The 14750-nt window shown below is 40.4% G+C and overlaps 1 pseudogene; it reads left to right on the plus strand.

Annotated features, from left to right (window-relative positions):
- Positions 1-2478: 2478 nt before the first annotated feature.
- On the plus strand, positions 2479-7001 carry LOC123829909 (annotated as a pseudogene).
- The last annotated feature ends 7749 nt before the right edge of the window (positions 7002-14750 follow it).

Here is a 14750-nt window from a genome sequence, read left to right on the forward strand (position 1 = left end):
CTCCAGGTCTGGAGATAGGATGGCGGAGGTCAGGGAACCCATTTTCTGAGGAGTGGGCTGCTGAGTGGGCGAGAAAGGAGACATAGAAAGTCCAGGCTGCCTCAACGCCCTCCTTCCCTCCATCTAACAGCTCAGGGGGACAGGGTCTCTCAGAAGCCATGCTTCCTGAAAAAGTGAGTGGCCTGGTATAAAAAGTAGGTGATTGCATACAAAAACTTCATTTTAAAAAGAGCAGTTTTAACATTTTTTATTTAACATCTTATTTGAGGGTGGTTTCAAGCATACAGAAGAGCTGCAAGAATATGAATAGGACACAGGACAGCTGACCCTTTATCCATAGTCAGAATCAGTCATTGGTCACTTGTTGTTATCATCTTGTCTCACTTGCTTTATCATTTTTACTCTCATTCTGTCTCCCCCTCTCTCTCCATCTTTCTTATATATAGAGAGAGAGAGAGAGCAAGAGACACACACACACACACAGAGCAAGTCCTTAACTAACATCATTTTGTTTGTTCAATGTCATTTTGTTATAACATTGATGAGATGCTGTAGGAAGGTTGTTTATATCAATTAACCTATGGTAAAATTGGTTTCACTATACCTCGTTTCTCTTAAAGTCACAGAATCTATTGATGACATTGAGGACATACTGTGTATGTGTGTGTGTATATATATGCATATGTGTACATATTCTCTCCATTACTCTCAAATAATTGAGTATGTATAAATATATACATACATATATGTGCATGTATATGTACACTGAGTCATTGGAGAGTGATTGCATACATTGTAATTCTAAATACTTCAGTATATATTTTCTAAGTCTCTTTCTCAAAGAGAATATCCCTTTTTAAAAAAGATTTTATTTTTATTTATTTTTAGAAAGAGGGGAAGGGAGCGAGACAGAGAGAGGGAAACACATCAATACATGGTTACCTCTTGTGCTCCCTCTACTGGGGACCTGGCCTGCAACCCACGCATGTGCCCTGACTGGGAATCGAACCCGCAACCCTTTGGTTCACAGGCAAGCACTCAATCCACTGAGCCACACCATCCAGGGCTCAAAGAGAATATCCTTTAAAATTCAGAGAACAAATACTGAAGAGGGACCCCTCCGTCTAGCATCGGAATCCCAGAGCACGACACCACAGTGTTCATCTGGAAAATGCCATCTCCCATATTCTCTCTCATCTTCTCTAAGGCCACAGGAACCTCCCTCTATTCCCCTTCTAGAAATGCAGCCCAGAGGGAAGAGAGGAGCAAGCACTAAAAAGAGACAGGGTATTTAGCCTCAAGTGAGGAAGGAGCAAGACATTCATAATTGCTTCCGGGAAATCAAACAGTTGGGGAGGGTGAGGGGGAAGAACGCTTAAAGTTATTTTTTATTTCAAACAGGGATGGGTAGGAAGGAAAGCATTATGCTTAAAAGGAACACATGGGACTCTTAGAGGACATGGACACATACCCCAAAGACACATTCTACTTGATTAATTTGCTTAAGACTGACATTCAGGAAAGTCTTGGCAAGTCTTAAAAACCAGAGGCGTCTCTGCAGTACACATTGAAACTGTATGTCTTTTCTCCTAAAAATATTTTAGCCTCATTTTCCTCATTTTGAACGAACTGGACTCATAATGTAAGAAACAGCATGCTCCAGCTCAGAAGTTCTTGACTTCAGCTGGCTAACTGGCTCTAGTGGCCAGGGACCTCCCAATTCCTGGCTCTGCCTGGTTTCAGTGTGACTTCACTGAGGAGAGGGTGGGGGAGGCTGGGGATAGCCGTTCATGGGAAGCATCTTAGTTACTAAGCATGTGGACAGACTATCTGCATCTTTACCCAAACCACTGTTTACCTGGATTAAAAAAACGTTTATTTGGCCCAGAACAAATTATGGAGGTAACATTTAGGCACAAACTCAAATCTCTTGTTTCTAAGATGTGGATAATATTCTAAAGATAATGTTTTCCTGGTAATAAACAGACAGATTTTGGTCTTGGCTGTGGGTAGTGCAGGGCCTGTGAACCAACTCCAGCCCCTCGCAGCTGTGGTCCAGGAGTCCCTGAAGAACACAGTCTTAGACCATGGATAAGAGGGCCTTTGTGGAAGTACAGGTTTCTAACAGAGAAGTTGCAGCATAAACTTCTCTATTGGAGATTGTACATAGATATAGATATATATATACACATTTGAATGCATTAGAGAGGGTAAGGGGAACAATTTGACTTCACTCACATCACCCTTTCCCAGGGTGGCACAGCTTAGCACCAAGAGAGAGAGACCTTCCTGGCCCATAATTCCTCCCTCCAGGAGCGCATGAGTGAGCACCTAGCTTCCCAAGCTGTGCAGGATGCTGCCAGAAAGACCAGTTTCTCTCTCTCACTCCATTCAGAGTGCTGAGTTATGAAATGCAAGACTAGGGAGCAGGCATGGCTGGGAGAGCAGCAGATAGGACACTCAGAGGGCATTCAAGAGATGCAGATCCTACTAATTGTGCAGGACTCCATCAGGAAGCCTTCCCATGAGCAGCTGGAAAAACCTCACCTGGAGATCCCCTCAATGGGGCTACAGGTACATGCAGCACTTTGTGCCACACCCATACACACCCCACCCTGTGGCTGGTACAAGGGGCAGGCATTGCAGATCAACAGAAGGCATACAAGCTTAAGAATTTTGCCACAAGAGGGAGCAAGAAGCATAGAGCAAGCAGCATGGTGCAGGTGTATCCATGCTTCTTGCCTAGATCTGGGAAAGCCTCCGAATCCCCAGTGAGGCTGATGGAAGGTATTTTGCTCCCTAAGGCAGTCGCCGAAGACTGGAAGTGGTGACTGCTCCTTCAAATGGGATGACAACAATGCAAGACTTCAAGGAGCATGGTAAATCAAGAAATCATGAAACCACAGAAGGATCATAATAATTTTCCAGTAACCAACCTCAAGGATGTGGAGATCTAATTTACTCGATGAAGAAACAAAACAATTAATAGGGTGGCACTAGTAAGTCCTTACTTATCAATAATTACTCTAAAGATAAGTGGATTAAATTATGCAAGCAAAAAGCACAGATTGGCTAGATGGATCTGAGTTTGTGCCTAAATGTTACCTCCATAATTTGTTCTGAGCCAAATAAAGTTTTTTGTTTTGCTTTGTTTTTGCTTTTTACTGCCTAAAAGAGACTCACTTCAGCTTTAATGACAAACATGTACTCAAAGTGAAGGAATAAAAAAGGATGTTCCATGCAAGTGGAAACTAAAAGAGAGCAAGGGTAGCAATACTTATGTCACACAAAATAGACTTTAAGCTGAAAATGGTCTTTGTCTCTTATTAGCGACAAAAGAAAGTCATTATATAATGATAAAGGGGTCAACTCATTTAAAAGGTATAACAATCATGAATATATATAAACCCAACATCTGAGCACCTAAATAAATTCAGATCTGAAAGGAGAAATAGACAAAAACACAGTAATAGGAGAAGACTTCAAAACCTCACTTTCGACAATGGATACATCATCCAGACCATAAAAGAAAAACAATTAAGGAACATTACACCTGAACATTACGCATTTAGATGAAATGTAGCTAACAGACATGCACAGAATATTCCATGCAACAGCAGCAGAATATACATCCTTCTAAAGTGCACACAGAACATTCTCTAGGACAGATCATATGTTAAGTCACAAAACAAGTCTTAGCAAATTTAAGAAGATTGAAATCATTCCAAGTATCTTTTCTGACCACAATGGTATAAGACTAGAAGTAAATAAGAAAAGAAAAACTGAAAAATTCATAAATATTTGGAAATTAACACACTCCTGAACAAAAAAAAATGGATCAAAGAAGAAATCAAAAGAAAAATTTTTAAAATCTTAAAACAAATGAAAATAGAAACAAAACATACCAAAACTTAATAGATGTAGCAAATACAGTTCTAAGAGAGAAATTTATAGTGATAAATGCCTACCTTAAGTAAAAAGGAAAAAATCTCAAATAAACAACCTAACTTTACACCTCAAGGAACTAGAAAAAAAGAACGAACTAAGCCCAAAGGTTAACAGAAGGAAGGAAATAAAAATCAGAGTGGAAATAAATGAAACAGAGACCAGAAAATTTTTTTAAATCAATGAAACTAAAAACTGGCCTTTTTCAAAAAGAAATAAAACTGGTAAAACTTTAGCTAGACTAAGAAAAAAAGAGAAGACTCAAAATCAGAAATGAAAGCGATATTACAACTGATACTACAGAAATAGAAAGAGTCATACAAGACTACTATGAGCAATTATGTGCTAACAAATTAGAAAACTTAGAAGAAATAGATAAATTTCTAGAAATGTATAACCTACCAAGACTGAATAATGAAGAAATAGAAAATCTGAACAGAACAATAATGAGTAAGGAGATTACTGATTCATCAAAAAACTCCTAACACAGAAAACTTCAGGATCAAATAGATTTCACTGGGCAACTGTACCAAACATTTAAAGAATTAATACCAATTTTTCTCAAACTCTTCAAAAATACTGAAAAAGAATGAACACTTCCAAACTCATTTTACCAGGCCAGAAATACCCTGGTATCCAAGCCAGATAAAGACACTAGAAGAAAACTAGAGACCAATATCCCTGATAAATATAAGTGTAAAAGTTCTCAACCAAATATTAGGAAACACATAAAATGATTATACACCACGACCAAGTTGGATTTATCCCTGGATTGCATGGATGATTCAGCATATGCAAATCAATGTACTATACCTCATTAATAAAATGAAAGATAAAAATCATGATAATCTTAATAGATAAAGAAAAAATTGGTAAATAAACATACTTTTAGGATAAAAATAGTCAACAAATTGGTTATAGAAGGAATTTACTTAAATGTAATAAAGAACATTTATAACAAACCCACAGCTAGCATCATACTCAACAGTGAAAGTTTGAAAGATTTTCCTCTAAAATCAGAAACAAGAAAAGAGTGCCCACCACCCCTTCTTCTATTCAACATAGTACTGGAATCCCTGGCCAAAGCAATTAGTCAAGAAGAAGAAATAACAGGCATCCAAGTTGGAAAGGAAGAAGTAAAATTGCCTCTGTTTGCAGGTTATATAATTTTATATATAAAAAGCTCTAAAGACTCCATCAAAAGACGGCTACAGCTAATGACTCAATTCAGTCAAGTTGCAGGATAAAAATCAACATACAGTAATCAGTTGCATTTCAATACATGAACAATGAAATATCTGAAAAACAAACAATACAATCCTATTCATGATAGCATCAAAACATTGAATACTTAGAAAGAAATTTAACCAAAGAGGTGAAAGATTTGCACACTGAAAATCATAAGACTTTGATGAAAGAAATTGAAGACACAAATAAAAGTAAAGATATTTCTTGTTCATAGATTGGAAGGATTAATATTGTTAAAATGCCCATATTACCCCAAATCACCTACAGAATCAATGGAATCTCTATCTAAATTCCAATAGCATTTTTCACAGAGATAGAAAAAACAATCTTAAAATTTATATGGAACCCAGAAAGATTCCAAATAGTCAAAGCAATCCCAAGAGAAAAAAACAATGTTGGAGACATCATGTTTCTTGATTCAAAACTATATTATAAATCTTTAATAACCAAAATAGTATGGTACTGGCATAAAAATAGAAACATAGAAACATAGACCAATGGAACAGATTCCAGAGCCCAGAAATCAATCCAGGCATGTATCAATTAATATTTGACAAAGGAGCCAAGAATACTTAATGGGGAGAGGATAGTCTCTTCAATAAATGGTGCTGGGAAAATTGGATAACTACACAAGAAGGATGAACTTGGACCCCTATTTTACATCACTCAAAAAAGTTCAAAATGGATTAGACTTAAACATAAGACTTGAAACCTTAAAACTCCTAGAATAAAAAATAGGGAAAAATTTCCTTGACCTTGGTCTTGGCAACAATTTTGGGGGTATAACACCAATACAGCATAAGCAACAAATGCAAAAATAAATAAGTAGGGCTACAGTCAACAAAACAAATAGGCAACCTACAGAATGAAAGCAAATATTGCAAACCATATATCTGATAAGGGATTAATAACCAAAATATATAAGAAACTCATACAACTCAAAAGCAAAAAAAAATCCAATTAAAATATGAACAGAGAGCCCTGACTAGTATGGCTCATTTGGCTGGGTGTTGTCTTTTGAAGTGAAGGGTAATGGGTTCGATTCCCAGTCAGAGTACATGCCTGGGTTTCAGGTTCAGTCTCCAATCAGAGTGCATTCAAGAGACAACTGATTGATGTTTCTCTCACATCAGTGTTTCTCTCCCTGTCTCCTTCCCTTCCCTCCATAAATAAATAAATAAATAAATAAATAAATAAATAAATAAATTTTTTTAATATTCTGTGTTACCCTGAGAGAGGCCCATATGGCATTGTTCTGGATTCCCACATAATTTAAAGGAAAAGTGATGGCATGTACATCATAAATCTGAAGAGAACCTGGGAGAAGCTTCTGATGGCAGCTCCTGCCATTGTTGCCATTGAAAACCCTGCTGATATCAACGTCACAGCGCCCAGGAACACTGTCCAGCGAGCTGAGCACTTTGCTGCTGCCCCTGAGGCCACCTGTTGCCAGCTGCTTCACTCCCGGCACCTTCACTAACCACATCCCAGCAGCCTTCCGGGAGTGGGGACTTCTGGTGGTCACTGATCCCAGGATCACCACCAGTCTCTCACAGAGGTGTCTTAGGGTAACCTGCCTGTAGCACTGCTTCTGTGTAACAGAGACTCTCCTCTGCTCTAGGCGGACATTGCCGTCCTTTGCAACAACAAGGGGGCCCACTCAGTGGGTCTGTTGTGGTGCTTACGGACCTGGGAAGCACTGCGCATGTGCAGTACCGTCTCCCCGTAAACACCCATGGGAGGTCCTGCCTTAGGTCTACCTCTACAGAGACCCTGAAGAGACTGAAGGAAGAACAGGTCGTTGCTGAAAAGGCTGTGACCGAGGAGGAATTTCAGGGTGGATGGACTGCTCGGGCTCCCGAGTTCACTGCTGCTCAGCCTGAGGTTGTGGACTGGTCGGAAGGCGCAGGCGCCCTCTGCGCCTCTTCAGCGGTTCTTCCTGAAGACCGTCCAGCGGACCCCACGGTTCAGGCCACGAAATGGGTAGGAACAACCACCGAGCAGCCTTAAGCTGGTCTTCCACAAACTCTTAAACAGAACGGAAATAAGGTTGAGGGAAAATAAACAGTTTGTTTAAAAAAATGCGCGGAGGAACCAAATACACATTTTTCTACAGAAGATATACAAGTGGCCAACAGGCCCATGAAAAGATGCCTAAAATAAATAAAATCTTAAAAAAAAAAAAGCCCTGGCTCAGTGGATTGAGCGCGGGCTGCGAACCAAGGAGTCACAGGTTCGATTCCCAGTCAGGCCACATACCTGGGTTGCAGGCCACCGCCCCTAGCAACCTCATATTGATATTTTTCTCTCTCTCTCTCTCTCTTTCTCCCTCCCTTCCCTCTCTAAAAATAAATAAATAAAATCTTTTAAAAAATTAAAAAATTGGCAAATAAGGCAAAAAAAGAAAAGATGCCTAACATCACTAATTACTGGAGAAATGCAAATAAAACCACAATGAGCTAGCGCCTCACACCTGTTATAATTGCAATTAGCAAAAAGATAAGAAATAACAAGAGTTGGCAAAGATGCAGGGAAAAGGGAAGCCTTGTGCACTATTGCTGGGAATGTAAATTGCAGGCACATCGGAAAAGAGTATGGAGGTTCCTCAAAAAATTAAACGTAGAACTACCATATGTTAGAGCAACTCCACTTCTGAGGATATATACACAGGAAATGAAATCGGGGTCTCAAAAAGATGTCTGCACTTCTGTATTCGTTGCAGCATTATTTACACATGCCAAGATATGGAAACAACATAATTGTCCTCTACAGATGAATGAATAAAGACAATACAGCATATATACATTTTTTACACACACACACACTGGAGTATTACTCAGCCGTGAGAAAAAAGGAAACCCTGCCATTTGTGACAACATGGATGGAACTTGAGGGCATTATGCTAAGTGAGATAAGTCAGAGAGATCAAGACAGATACTGTATATTGCTTATGTGTGGGATCTTAGAAAGTTGGACTCATAAAAGCAAAGAGTAGAATAGTGATTTGCTGGGGGAAGGGGGTGGGGGTGGGGAAATGTCAGTCAAATGGTACAAACTTCCAGTTATCAGATGAACAAGTTGTAGGATTTGATGTACAGCATGGTTACTATAGTTAACAATACTGTATTGTATACTTGAAAGTGGCTAAGAGAGTAGTAGATCTTAAATGTTCTCACCACAAAACAATGGAAAGGTAACTATGTAAGAACTACCCTCGCTCTGGTGATCACATTGTAATGTGTGTGTATCAAATCATCACGCTGTGTACCGTAAGCTTAAACAATGCTATGTCAATTATAGCTCAACAGAGCTGGGAAAAAAAAAAAAACAAGGAGTCAAGCATGAGGAAAAGCTCAGAAGGTTATAGAGATGCTGGCTCCAAGGTCCTTGAATTGCTGGATCAACGCCAGCAACCACCACCATTCACACATTCTGTTATTAGGGAAAAATGAGCCCCATTTTTATTTAAGCTGCTGTGAGACAGGTTTTATGCTACTTGCAGCTTAGAGTGCTCATGATGGACTCCCCTTTCCCCATGAGAGCCACAGCTCTTGTTTAGCTGCTAATATGAAGTCTTCAGCAACCAGGGCATAGAGGGCCTATGCAGTCAGGAAAAAGCTTCCGTTTCACATGAAATCTGGGGAACTGGAGGGCTCTTTGCTCTATGTGCTTCTAAGATCAGGGGGCAGGGAGGAAGGAAGGGACAGGGGTATTTTATTTTACTTTTTTAAAAGATTTTATTTATTTATTTTTAGAGAGGGGAAGGGAGGGAGAAAGAGAGAGAGAGAAACATCAATGTGTGGTTGCCTCTCATGTGGCCCCCACTGGGGACCTGGCCTGCAACCCAGGCATGTGCCCTGACTGGGAATCGAACTTGCGATGCTTTGGCTCACAGCTCACGCTCAATCCACTGAGCTACGCCAGCCAGGTTTTATTTTACTTTTTATTATTTTTCTAAATCTTCACCTGAGAATACGTATGCCTATTGAATTAAGAGGGAAGGAAGGAGTGAGGGAGGGAGGGAGTGAGAGAGAGAGAAGCATCAATGGGTGGCCTCCAGTCCCAGCCAGGGATGGAACTCGCAACCTTTTGGTGCATGGGACAATGCTCCAACCAACTGAGCCACCCAGCCAAGGCAGGACAGGGATATTTTAGATCACAGTTTAGGACTCACTTGTTTAAGACTTGGAATCCCCAGATCTATCTAAAATCTTTTAGTGTAGCACTAGATTGACAAAGTTTTTCCTCAACACAGAAGCCCTGAGGGGTAGGGAGAAAAAGAAATCTGATGGAGGGAGGTAAATATAAGGGATGTGAAATTTACTTTCCAGTTGAGTGGCTTGACAGGCGTGGGTACCAGTTAGAGTTGAGATAATGAGGAGCGACATCATGACGCAGGTCAGAAACAGGAAGAGGAGACTGTGGTTAGCCAGACAAGCAGGTCTCCCATGGACCTGAGACCCAGGCAGCCTTCTTAATCATTTGCATATATGAGGTGTATCTATGTCTGAGGACTGATGGCACCTGGAACTGTTAACAGATTCTCAAAGAGACCTGGGACCCAAAAAGTGGTAGAAACTCTCCTGATCGGGTCAACCTGACAGATTTCAGAAAGCGATGAGCAGTTATTTTGGCCACAAGGGGATGTTCCCCAGACACTTCCTCACACATGAAAACAACAATCAAGGTTCAATTCTGGCACCAACACTAGTCACAGACTGTGACCTTTTGGTATATATACCATTTTGAATTCCTGCCCTGCTATTATATTTGTGTCACTTGAACTTTGGATTTGTGTCTGTGAAATGGATAAATAAATGACTAGATACTGGTTGTGATTGCTCCTGCCTCCTGTTTTAACCAGAATTGGGAGTGTTCGGGGCCCCTGCCTCCACTTCTATGGTTAAGAGAGTGCTGCTTCTATTGCACTGGCAGAGCTCATGGGGACTCAGAGAGCCCCAGGTAGAGGGAACATCTTAAAGACACTCTCCTATTTTCCAGATGAGTAAACTGAGGCCCAGAGTTGTTTCAAAGCTCATTTTGAGTGGGGATCAAAATTATGCCCGTCTACAATGCCATGCTTATATCCCATTCCACCTTCCCCGGCAGGAAAGGCTCACTGTTCAGTGTTTTCTGGAAGGTCCCTTCCAGGGTTCCACCAACCAATGGTGGTAACAAGCTTTAGTGCCATGTGGGATTGTCAGTAGTCCCCTACCTGGCAAGCAGAAATGACAAAGACTGGTCAATTAATTGAAAGGAGGTGAATTAATAATGCAGTCATTTGGAAAACCGTTTTATTTCATTTGCTTCCAACTTCAGATAAGAAGCATATACACAATCATCTAACACAGGAGTATCACTTCATATCTTTTCTAAGTTTTTAAATATTACCGCTTATTGGTGATTACCTCTTTTCATATTTGCGAGAAAACAAATAAAATGGAATGCATTACTAGGTTATTGAGCCACATTTTTTAATAAGGGATTTAAATAAATGTGGTATTTTAGTCTGCCAATTATGTTGTTTCTCTCCAGTTTCTGAAAATAACTAATTAAAACAGTAATGGGTCTGTGAGCTAAGTTTATATTAATATTTTGATTATTAAAGTACTGAGAGAAAGTGATTTCCCACAAAATGCATTTTTATTTAGCTAATTAAATAATTTTCCATTTTAGACCAGGAGAGAAAAAGAGAAGCAGAAAATAACTTTGAGGTTTCTAACATGAGCAACTAGGATGAATTCACAGAATTAGAAATACGTTAATAGTTATGGAAGATTATTTGCGAAAAGGACTACAATCATTTCCTCCCTCTCTCTGCCCTTGAGCATTTCCTTCCCACACTGACTTTTGGCTTGCCCACGTGACTTGCTTTGGTTAAGGGGACATTAGCAAATGTGACATAAGCAAAGACCTGAAAAGTACTTGTGCTTTGTTCTTGGGTATTCTATAATCATGACCAGCTGAATGAGGCCAGGCTAGCCTGCTGGATAATGAGGGGCATGTGGCCAAGTCACCCCTGCCTCAACTGACATAGAGCCAGATGCATGAAAGAGGCATCGGAGATAAGCCAACCTCAGCCAAGCTTACCCAGATCAGAACAGCCAGTCAAATCATAAGAAATTATAAATATTTATGTATTTTTAATTTTTTATTTATTTTTAGACAGAGGGGAAGGGAGGGAGAAAAAAGAGAGAAACATCAATGTGTGGTTGCCTCTGACGCACCCCCTACTGGGAACCTGGCCTGCAACCCAGGCATGTGCCCTGACTGGGAATGGAACCGGCAACCCTTTGGTTCGCAGGCCCATGCTCAGTCCACTGAGCTACACCAGCCGGGGCTATCTATGTATTTTTTAAATATCTTTTAAGCCACTGGATTTTGGGTTATTTGTTTTGTAGCAAAAGCTAAATGTTGTAAAAGGTGTCATCTTTAAACACTGCTTTAACAGAGAGAAAAAAGGATTAAATTTTTTTGAGGGGAAGGGAGGGAGAGAAACATCAGTCAGTTGCCTCTCACACACACCTGGAACAGAAATCGAACTCATGACCTTTTGGTTCATGGGAAGGTGCTCAAATCAACTGGGCTACACCAACCAGGGCAAGAGATTAAATTATTTATAGCTCTGTTCCTCTGTTCCATTTACAGTAAAATTCATGGAAGGAGTGGGTACACTCATTTTCTCCACTTCCTTTCTCTGAAATATCTTTAATCTGCCATTGGAAATCTGTCTGCGCCACATTCCTAAACCTGCTTCTAGAATGCCAAATTCCTCCGGCTTACCACTCTTACCCCTTTCTGGCTCTACCTCTTCTTCCCAGTTTCTGAGGTTGAGCTTCTGGGTCTTCTTCTCTAGTTTACACTTTTCCATAGATAACTCATCCTGTCCTATAACTTAAAATACCATCTGTATACTCGTGGCTCCCATACTTACATCTCCAACCCCGCCCTCTCTTCTGAATGCCAGGTTCCTATGGCCAACTACCTACTGGACGCCTCCACATGGACATCAAACCTATCACGTCCAAAATAGGACTCCTGATGCCCCACCCTGGACTCTCAACATTCCCTTCCCACCGCTATTACTGGCATCTCCAGTCACCCAGTTGACCAGACATGAAGATAGAAGTTGTCCTCAATTCTTTCCTTTCCTCTCTCTTTAATTGCAATCCATTAGTGAATTGTGTTCGCTCTATGTCCAAAATCCATCAGATGTACAACCTTTTCTCTCTGCCTCCTCTTTTAACATGTTAGTTCAAAACACCATCATTTCTTTTCTAAGTTACTACAGTAGGCTCCTAAATGGGTCCCATTTCCACCCTTTCTCCACCATAGTTTATTCGCCAGACAGCAGCCAAATGATCATTTAAAAGCACTCAACATAGATCAGATATCATATTTCTCTTTTGCTTAAATCCTCTAATGACTTTATATTGGACCACAAATAAAATACAAACTCCTATATTGTATAATCCAGCCTCTGCCTTCCTCTCTGACATATCTGACTCCCCCGCTAGAATGAAATTCATGAATTTTGTTTGTTTGTTTGTATTGAATAGTCAGTTCAATAGGAATTTATTGAATGAATGAAGAGTTATAAAATGAATAAATGGCTGTGTAGGCACTTATGTTCTTAATATTGTAATTTTCTTAAATATTTTTAATACATAAAAAGTGCACAAAATACATATGCCTTTAAAAAATTAGTAAATGTAGGTATCATCCCCCTTGAAACTCCTTGTGGTCACTGTCATCTGGAAGGTCAGTGGATGCCACCAAGGAATTGGGTTCCCTCATCTCAGTAGACATAATGAAATCCTGGAGTGATAAAAACAAAATAATCATGAAATTCTCTGAGATTTCCTATTTCTACAGATTCAGGCTAGTATCTTCGTATATAGTGATGAGAAGCACAGGATTTAGCATTGTGCTGGACATTTTCATTTGATCCTCCAATCTCCTCTCCACCTATCAATATTCTGTTCTGTGTCCCCTCAGGCTAAAGTATCACTTCTTCTGGTTTAAGACCGTGTTCAGTCCATGGGAACATTAGGAGGAGATTGGAAGGCAGGAGGAGAGTAAAGGGAGGGTATTTACTCCCTCCCTGGTGCACTGGGGGTCACCCGAATCCTATTAAATTTCATAGGTTCTGCCCTGGCTGGTGTGGCTCAGTGGATCGAGCACGGGCCTGCGAACCAAAGGGTCACTGGTTGATTCTGTCAGGGCACATGTCTAGGTTGCAGGCCAGTAGCCCAGTAGGGGGCGCATGAGAAGCAACCACACATTGATGCTTCTCTCCCCTCTTTCTCCTTCCCTTTCCCTCTCTCTAAAAATAACTAAAACCTTAAAAAAAAAGGCCATAGGTTCTAACCAGGGGTCCTTCCCATAAAACTACTCTACCTGGTTCTGGTAACTCTTCCTTCCATTTGTTCCTCCATGCTGTTGCTAGCCCTGGAGTATTGCCACATCCCTTTTCTAAACCCAACCCACATCTTTATAAATGGCCCCTTTACTAACTCACCTTAATTACTCGATTTGAATGTGCAATTTGGTTCACCCTGGGACTCTGAATGATGCAGTAATTGATACCAGAATTAGCCCCAAGACACAGAAGACTAACATGAAATCCTGGGACACAATGGATTACAAATTTGAGGAGTGCATGGGTAACTCCCTTGGGACTCTGGTAATGCCTGTGAATTCAGTGACATCACAGTAATTCAAATCATAACATAGTAGACATGGGACAAGATTTTGTGAGAGCAAATAGTTGTGGAATTTGGTCACCATGCAATAATTAATAGTGATTATAAAGATTGCGGGTCAGCTGATATTTTTAATTATCCTAGAAAAAGTATGTGGAAGGGAGAATAAATTGAAAGCTTCGTTTTCAATGCAGGGCACAGGTGCAAAATTAGAAAGCCTTAAAGGCAGCTAAAGTAGCTGGTCACCTCCTGAAGTTCCAGGGCTGTGGACCAAGGTCACAGACACTAAGTGGGACCCTGGGATACACAATAGAAATGGACATTTGGATAGACACAGATAAGACTGAGAATTTTGAACCCCAAATCTCCCTGAACCCCCCTCGCTGGAGGAGGCAGACCCCCCAGACTTTCTTCCAATCAGATAATTATTCTAATCACGGTTGTGGTTGTGGATATAGTGCCTTTATATGGTCAAATAAATAGAGCCTCTGGCTTGTAGCTACTGAGCTAACAAAATTGTTTAACCTATCTCTATCAAGAGATTATCAGAAGCCATTTGCCTTCACATGCAGGGACAACAGTATACCTGGTATACTCAGGGTTATGTCAGCTCTCTTGCTCTCTGCCATTAGAGAGTCTGAGAACTCCTTGATCATTTTAATTTCCCACAAAGTAACATGCTGACATAGTATAATCATGACATTATGGTAACTGGGCCCAGTGAACAGGAAACAGACATAGGAAGTAAGACATATGCATGACAGAATGTGAGAGAGAAGCAAGAAGACTCAGGGACCTAGCACATCATTTAGGTTTCTAAGGGTCTAGCGGCCTTGAGTACGTTGGGAAATC

This window comes from Phyllostomus hastatus, unplaced genomic scaffold (assembly GCF_019186645.2).
Source record: "Phyllostomus hastatus isolate PE091 unplaced genomic scaffold, TTU_PhHast_1.1 phas_scaffold_12, whole genome shotgun sequence".
NCBI classification, from domain to species: domain Eukaryota; kingdom Metazoa; phylum Chordata; class Mammalia; order Chiroptera; family Phyllostomidae; genus Phyllostomus; species Phyllostomus hastatus.